Source organism: Chelonoidis abingdonii, chromosome 1, assembly GCF_003597395.2.
Source record: "Chelonoidis abingdonii isolate Lonesome George chromosome 1, CheloAbing_2.0, whole genome shotgun sequence".
Lineage (NCBI taxonomy): Eukaryota > Metazoa > Chordata > Testudines > Testudinidae > Chelonoidis > Chelonoidis abingdonii.
In genome coordinates, this window is record NC_133769.1 from 148,001,083 (window position 1) to 148,008,348 (window position 7,266).

The following is a 7,266-nucleotide window of genomic DNA, read 5'->3' on the forward strand; positions in this document are numbered from 1 at the left end:
ATCACCAATGGATTTTAGTTTCCTCAGGAAGTCAGTGGTTCTCGAAGATAGCTAGGAGTGCTGGTAGCGTAGGGCCTGAGGAGGGAGTCTACATAGCCAGACAATCCTGCTATCAGGTGCCAATGCCTAAGATGATGGGGCGTCCAAGATTTCCAGATTTATGGATCTTGGGTAGCAGATAGAATAACTCTGGTTGGAGTTCTAGACTGTCTTATTGCCAAGGGCTGGAGAAAATCAGTCAGCAGCAGGGGGTGCAGAACACCCGCCTAGTGTGGGGGTGACAGTGCCTCCGGGATCCTGACATCTCAGCACTTTACACATCTTCCTAGAGCCTCCCATCTCCCCTGGGCTGTAGGGACTGCGACCCCAACCCTACTGATGAGAAACAGGCCTGGGGAGGGAAAGCTACTGGCTCAGGGTCACACAGGGGTGAAAGTAATTTAAAGGACTTATCGGTACTCCAGAGTCCTGCGCAGGAGAAGGGGCCTCAACCAGAAGAGGCGTGACCTCTATCGGAAGAGATTGGGCCTTTAAATCCTGGGGCTTTTAAATCAGGATTTAAAGGGCTCGGAGATTCGGCTGAAGCTAGGAGCTGGGCCCTTTAAATCACCCCCAGAGCTACCAGCTGCAGAGGCGGCTGGAAGCCCTGGGGTTTGGGCAAGAGTGAAAGCAATTTAAATTTCTTACCCATATGGTCCAATCTCAAGCAACCCACCTCTCCTACATACCTCATGGATCCCTCTCATTGCATGACATAGATAGAGAAAATAAAGCCAGTATTACTGCTACCAGTACTGTCTGTAATAAAACTTTACTATTGGAATAAGCCTGAAAAAGTGAAAACTCACTGTCACATTTTTGTCCATCTCTTCCCTCCTCCTCCAGACAGGCTGCGGACACTAGGCTCCATGCTTTCTCCCTGCCTGGCACTCAGCAGCAGCTGCAGGGGCTTCCCTATAGCTTGCAGCAGGGAGATTGGCTGAGAGAGGGAGAAGCCTGCCTCCTGCATAAGAGCAGTTTAAACTGAGCTGTTCCCTGCATAGTTCAGTAACATTTCAAAGAGGATCTGCAAGCAGTTTAGACATCACAACCATGATCCTCTACTGGGGAGGGAATGGGATAGATTTGAACTTGGAAATAGTTCCTGATTTTGATTGTGTTTTTTGTGTATAGGAGATTCCCTCATCCCAGGGGCAGAAAAGAACTGCTCCTGCCATGATCACCACCCCCTCCCCGCCCAACAACTGGGAGTAAAATTAACAAGGATGCCAGAAATGGCTGCTAATGCTGGGGGTTGAACTGCACAGGGAACAGCTGAGTTTAAACTGTTCTTATGCAGGCAGCAGCAGCAGGCATCTCAGCCAGTCTCCCTACTGCAAGCTAGAGCCTAGAGGAGAACCCCTGCTGGGGGTGGGGCGTGGGAGGAATGCAGAGCCTTGTCTGCAGCCTGGCTGGAGGAGGGGGAGGGAGGAGATGAGAAACCAATGTGACAGTGAGTTTTCCTCTTCCACCTGCTTTTATTAGCTCTGGATTTAAGCTGTGCAGCGAAATGCTTGTATTTGTTGTGTATATTAGTATTGGAGAGATCCCCTCATCCCAGCGGCAGATAAGGACTTCCCCTGCTGTGGTCAAACACACCCTCCCCCAAACTACCGTGAGTGAAATTAACAAGGATGCCAGAAACCACTCCTAACCCTGAGAGGGCTGAACCGCTCAGGAAACAGTTGAGTTTAAGCTATTCTTATGTAGGGGGCAGGCTTCTCCCTCGCTCAAGCAGTCTCCTTTTCTTACGGGTCCTCCGTACCAGCCCGTACCAGCTTACTTTCACCACAGTCTAGATGTCATGGTGACCAGAGATCTTTTCTAGCTCCTAGGGGGTTGGGGAGGAAGGAGATGAAATGTGGGGTGCAGAGATGGAGGATTTGGCTCAGTGCAAGTTAATGAGGTTTTGGGAAAAAGTGTCCCTCCTGTTGGTGATATACAGCTCACCCTGGCCCTGATCCCGCCTCCCTTCCCAGGGTAAATGAACTTCCCATCACTCACCGCAAGAGATCTTGTGTTCTGGTAAATAATTCTTCCACCTGCCCCAAGGCACATTTATAATTTTCCCCAGTTACCAAGCAGATGAATTTCAGTGTTGATAAATGCAAAATAAGGCACATTGGAAAAGATAATATCAAATACACATAGAGTGATGGGGTCTAAATTAGCTGTTACCACTCAAGAAAGAGATTCTGGAGTCACTGTGGATAGTTCTATGGAAACATCCACTCAGTGTGCAACAGCAGTCAAAAAAGCAAACAGAATGTTGGGAATCATTAAGAAAGGGATAGATAATGAAACAGAAAATATCCTATTGCCTCTATATAAATCGATGGTACGTCCACATCTTGAAGTCTGTGTGCAGATCTGGTCACCTGATCTCAAAAAAAAATACATGGAATTGGAAAAAGCACAGAGAAAGTCAACAAAATGATGAAGGATGCGGAACAGCTGCTGAGTGAGGAGAGATTAATAAGACTGAGGCTATGGCTACTCTCCGCAGCTTTTAGCGACACGGCTGTGGCGCTCCAGCCATGCTGATAACAAGCACACAGTGTAGCTGCTGTTTGTCAGCAGGAGAGAAGTGCCAGTGTAGACAAAGTCTGAGACTGTTCAGCTTGGAGAAGAGACGACTAAGGGAGAATATGGTAGAGGTCTATAAAGTCATGACCTGTATGGCAAAAGTAAATAAGGAAGTGTTATTTCCTCCTCATAACACAAGAACTAGGGGGTCACCCAGTGAAATGAATAGGCAGCAGGTTTAAAACAAACAAAAGGAAGTATTTCTTCATACAGTGCACAGTCAACCTGTGGAACCCCTTGTCAGAGGATGTTGTGAAGGCCAAGACATTTAACGGGGTTCAAAAAAGAACTAGAGAAGTGCATGGAGGATAGGTCCATTAGTGACTATTAGCCAGGATGGGCAGGGATGGTGTCCCCAGCCTCTGTTTGCCAGAAGCTGGGAATGGGCGACAGGGGATGGATCACTTGATGACCTGTTCTGTTCATTGCCTGTGGGGCGCCTGGCATTGGCCACTGTCAGAAGACAGGATACTAGTCTAGATGGACCTTTGGTCTGACCCAGTCTGACCATTCTTATGTTCTATGTTCCCCTGTTACTGAGCCACCCTCTCCCTGTTGCAGAAACAGATGGAAGCTGAGAGGCAGAAGATTGTCTGGGAGTGGCAGGAGCTGCAACGGTTTCTGGAGGAGTAGGAGCAGTGTCTGCTGTCCTGCCTGGAAGAGCTAGAGAGAGCCATCATTCTGAGAAGGGATGAGGGTGTTTGCAGCCAGTTCTGGGAGATTTCCCTGTTCAGCAAGAGGGGAGGAGAGAAGGGGCAGCAGCTGCTGAGCCAACCCCTGCAGGTCAGGCTGTCATTGCAATGATCATACGCAGAGTTTCTATAGGTGCTTCTGAGCTCTAGACCCCAAAGCAGTTTACAGAGTGGGGTCAGGGGCATTATCCCTCTGGGACAAATGGGAAAGTGAGGCAGAGGGAGGGGCAGAGGCCTGGCCCAGGTCACACAGTGAGTCTGGCAGCAACACCGGGGATGGGTCCTGGATGCTGCAGCCCCAAGACCTTCTCTCCTGGAAATGTCTCTCTGCATTTTCACTTGGAGAGTGAAATCCCCTCCCCCACCATGCTGAGGTCCCGAGCCAGGCCTAAGGCCCCTCTCACGGCAGGTTAATGGGTTTAGTGGGGCCAGGGACCTTCTGGGTCTCTCAGCACTGGGGGGAATTTGATTGTTAATGCAGAGAAGCATCTTCTGCCTGTAAAGTGCCTGGGGAGATTTCCGCAGTGGCGACCTGCTTGCAGGGATTGCTGGGGCTCCGTAGGGGAAAGTCCTTGGTAGAGGGGCAGATACTCTGAGAACGTAAACCTGAAATTCCCCTCCTGCCTGAGGCTTCAGTGGTGACGCCGGCAGAGCAGGAAGCCTCCCCACCCAGGGACACTCCCCCTGACGGTCTCCTCTTTCTCTCCCTCTTTAGGATGCTGGGAGCACTGGGGGCAGGTAAGTGCTGGGCTCCATTTCGCTTCCCCTCATGGACCGTTAGGTTTTATAATTGCACTGAATAGGAAGCTGCCCCCTGCCCTTGCAGCGTGTGATTCTGGCTCCCCTAGTGGCTGACTCAGGTAGGAGAAGAGCCGGTTACTGTCTGATCACTAATGAGGTCACGGCAGGGCTGCTAGACACAGGCCGATGGGACAGACCTGCCCTGTCTCCTGGGCTGACGTGGCCGTGTCATGTGTTCAGAGGGTGCAGAATCTCAGCTTTCACATTTGTTAAAGTGAGTTGCTGGCCCTCAGCACCTCCCCAGTGTAAACGGAGACAGCGTTGCCTTGCTGGGGCTGCCAGCAGCCTGAAGCCGTAGCTCTGAGAGCGTGAACTCTCTTGTCCCCTGTTAATGTCATCGGGGTGTCAACTGAAATGCCAACACTTTGATGTCAAAATTCAATGTTTCCTGGCTGATCACTTGAGCAGGTGGAATGGGGAGGGGGCAGGAGTGAAGCCTTTGCAGGGTGGGAATTGCGAGTTGCTGTAGGGAGGGAAGTACAGAGGAGAGACACAAGGCCAAGGAAGCAGGAGAGAAATGGAGAAAGGACGGTGGGAAAGGAAGGGAAACACAGGGAAAAACTAGCAGGGGCCCTACAGGATGTCCAGGAGGGGGCTCTTTTCCTCCTGAGTGACACTGAGTGTGACAGACAAAGACTTAGCAAAATACTAAGAACTAAAATTTTATTTCCGATATGAAGGGCAGATTCTCCCCTTGTTCTTTGTACGTGGGTGTCCCATGGAGAGCAGTGGGTGTTCTGCTGTGAATGGAGCAGGGCACAGAGTCCTAAACAGATGCCCTAGGCCACTGACCATAACGGAGAGTGCAATATGGCCCTCTCTGCCAAATAAGCTGGACATCCCAGGGTTACTGCTTCAGCTGAAGGGTTTGGGGGATTTGGCATTAAACGGCTCATGTTCATTCCCTGCTGGAGCCCTGGGCTCTGTCTGTAGCTGCTGTCATCACGTAGGACCTGCCCACTCTTTGGTCTGTGTCTCCTCCTTTTCCACATAATCCCAGTGTGGTGCCCCTTGTTACTGCAGTAAACCAGCGTAGGGGGTGGCTCTGCCCCCCACAGAACCAGAACGTCCCTGAGAAAGCTCCTGAACAATGTCTCCATTCCTTGCTCTAGTGATTCCCCACTTCCCATCTTGCTGGGGAGCACAGGGCTGAGGTGATTCACCATGACAATGACCATCTCAGCCTACAAAGCTTAGATCCAGGTTTCCTGGAGTTTAGGGGTTGCTGGGTTTAGAGTCTGGGGCTCAGGCCTATTTCTCACCCCTCCTTCTTTCCCCAGCAGGGACGATGGAATGTTTTGGAAGCCACAATCGTTGTCTGTGGAGCTAGAGAAGAGACTCAGCGATTTTTCTCTGAAGAGTGCCATGCTGCAGGAGCTGCTGCTGGGATTCAAAGGTGAGTTGGAGTCTGGGGGTGGTGTCTCCTCTGATTAGAGCGACCCTCGCCCTTGGGTGGAGTCGAGGACTCTAGTGATGTCACTGATCCTCGGCTCCATCTCACAGCCCAGCTCAGCAAGTCACCCTTCCCCATGAAGCAGCCCTGTGGGGCTGGCTCTGTCTGCAGCGGCTGTGTTATTGGCCTCTGATCTCTGTCACTATTTTGTAGTTAACAGCAATGGGGGATTTCTCCATGGGGATTTCTCCATGAATGCGAGGGCCTGAATTCTCACCTCTCCCATCTTCTCCTTCCCCTAGAGGCGCTGTGATGGGGGCTGGGGAGCGACACAGGTATGTGTCTGTCTCTGACTGGCCATGTGGAGATTTCAGACCAATAACCATGTTAATGACAGGGGATTGCAGCCTCCAGCACCTGGAAGCTGTGTAAAAATGTGATGGGACGTTACTTTGTTCTTGCACCACTATATTTTCAACTGACTTGTCTCTTAAATATTTTAGCTCATCAATATCACATAAGCATTTCAACTGTTTTGCAGTTTTTTAGTACTCATTAATTTTTTTTGCCTTTACTTTCTTTAATTATTGCATTATTTACTGACTACATTAATTTTAAGAATTTTATTTTGCAGTTTTAATTGCAGTAATATTAATAGTGTTTTTAATTAAGTTTACATAGTCTGATTTTAAAGCATTTTTTTTAAAGACCACTAAGACCTTGACAACTTTTCCTGTGTTTTAGTGGCTGCTTGATACTTTTTTAAAAAAAATACAAAGCCTGAGCTTTTTTTAAAACATATTTATTTGAAAGTTTATTAGTATAGTTAGTTTTCTGGATTTTTAAAAAAAATATAGACTTTTTTGTTGTGACTCTTTAAATTGGTAATGTATTCACCTTTTTAACTTATAATTATTTTAGTGCACTATTTACCTCTTGTGACACAGGTTGTAGCTGATTTTTACACTTTAAATAAATAAAACAGCTATTAGCATCTACTTTGGTTAAAACAGCAATTCAATATTTCTTTTTTGCATAAGCTGCACTTCTTTAAGAATGCAACATTTGTTTGGTTCTTTTAATTAACTTTTTGCTCTAAACTTTTTTTTTTATGCTTACATTATGCCCTAAATTAATTTACATTTCTTGGAATGATTTTATTCATTTAAGATAGAATCTTAATTTTTTTTCTCCACTACATTCCTAGCCATCCCAATGATGATTCATTTCGGGAAACATCCTCAGCAGAATTATTTGAAGGTGTTGCACCGGAGAGTAAAGGCACAGAGGCAGTGGCTTGTGGGAATGAGGGTAAGTTTCATTACTAATCCTGCTTGTAAAAAGAAGGGTCTTTTTAGAAAAATAGTTTAACTTACAAGCACTGAGAGACTTTAGGAAAGTCACTAATCACAGGAGCAATGGGTCTCTTTGGAACATATTTTAACTGGAAATCCATCAACCTCATGAAGAAACTTGCACAAATACAGACAGATATCATCTTCCTTTCCAAACGCAAACGGATGGACATCATACCAAATGGACTAAAGGTAAAAAATCCACTGCTATCTACATACTACACAGACCACAGTGAGAGATTATGCCATACACTATCAAAGAAACTGAGGAACCACCTGATCAGCATCCTATACGGCAAACAGGAAAACATCAAAAAAGAGCTCTCCAACCTGGAGACTTTCATTAATAACCAAACTTCCATAAAAATGGACTTCACTAAAATAAGACAGGAGATCTACA

General features: G+C 47.4%; 1 protein-coding gene across 2 annotated transcripts in view; it reads left to right on the forward strand.

Moving 5' to 3' along the window:
* Positions 1 to 3,355: 3,355 nt before the first annotated feature.
* LOC116833757 (uncharacterized) overlaps positions 3,356 to 7,266 on the forward strand; it is a 660,803-nt gene continuing 656,892 nt past the window's right edge. Inside the window, exons 1-2 of one of the 2 annotated variants that reach the window (XM_075069521.1) lie at positions 3,356 to 3,408; positions 4,033 to 4,055. The gene's annotated coding sequence lies outside the window, so the exon portion shown is untranslated. Of the gene's footprint in view, positions 3,409 to 4,032; positions 4,056 to 5,423; positions 5,515 to 5,813; positions 5,847 to 7,266 lie in introns of those variants that run through there. The other variant, XM_075069651.1, reaches the window with a different exon arrangement.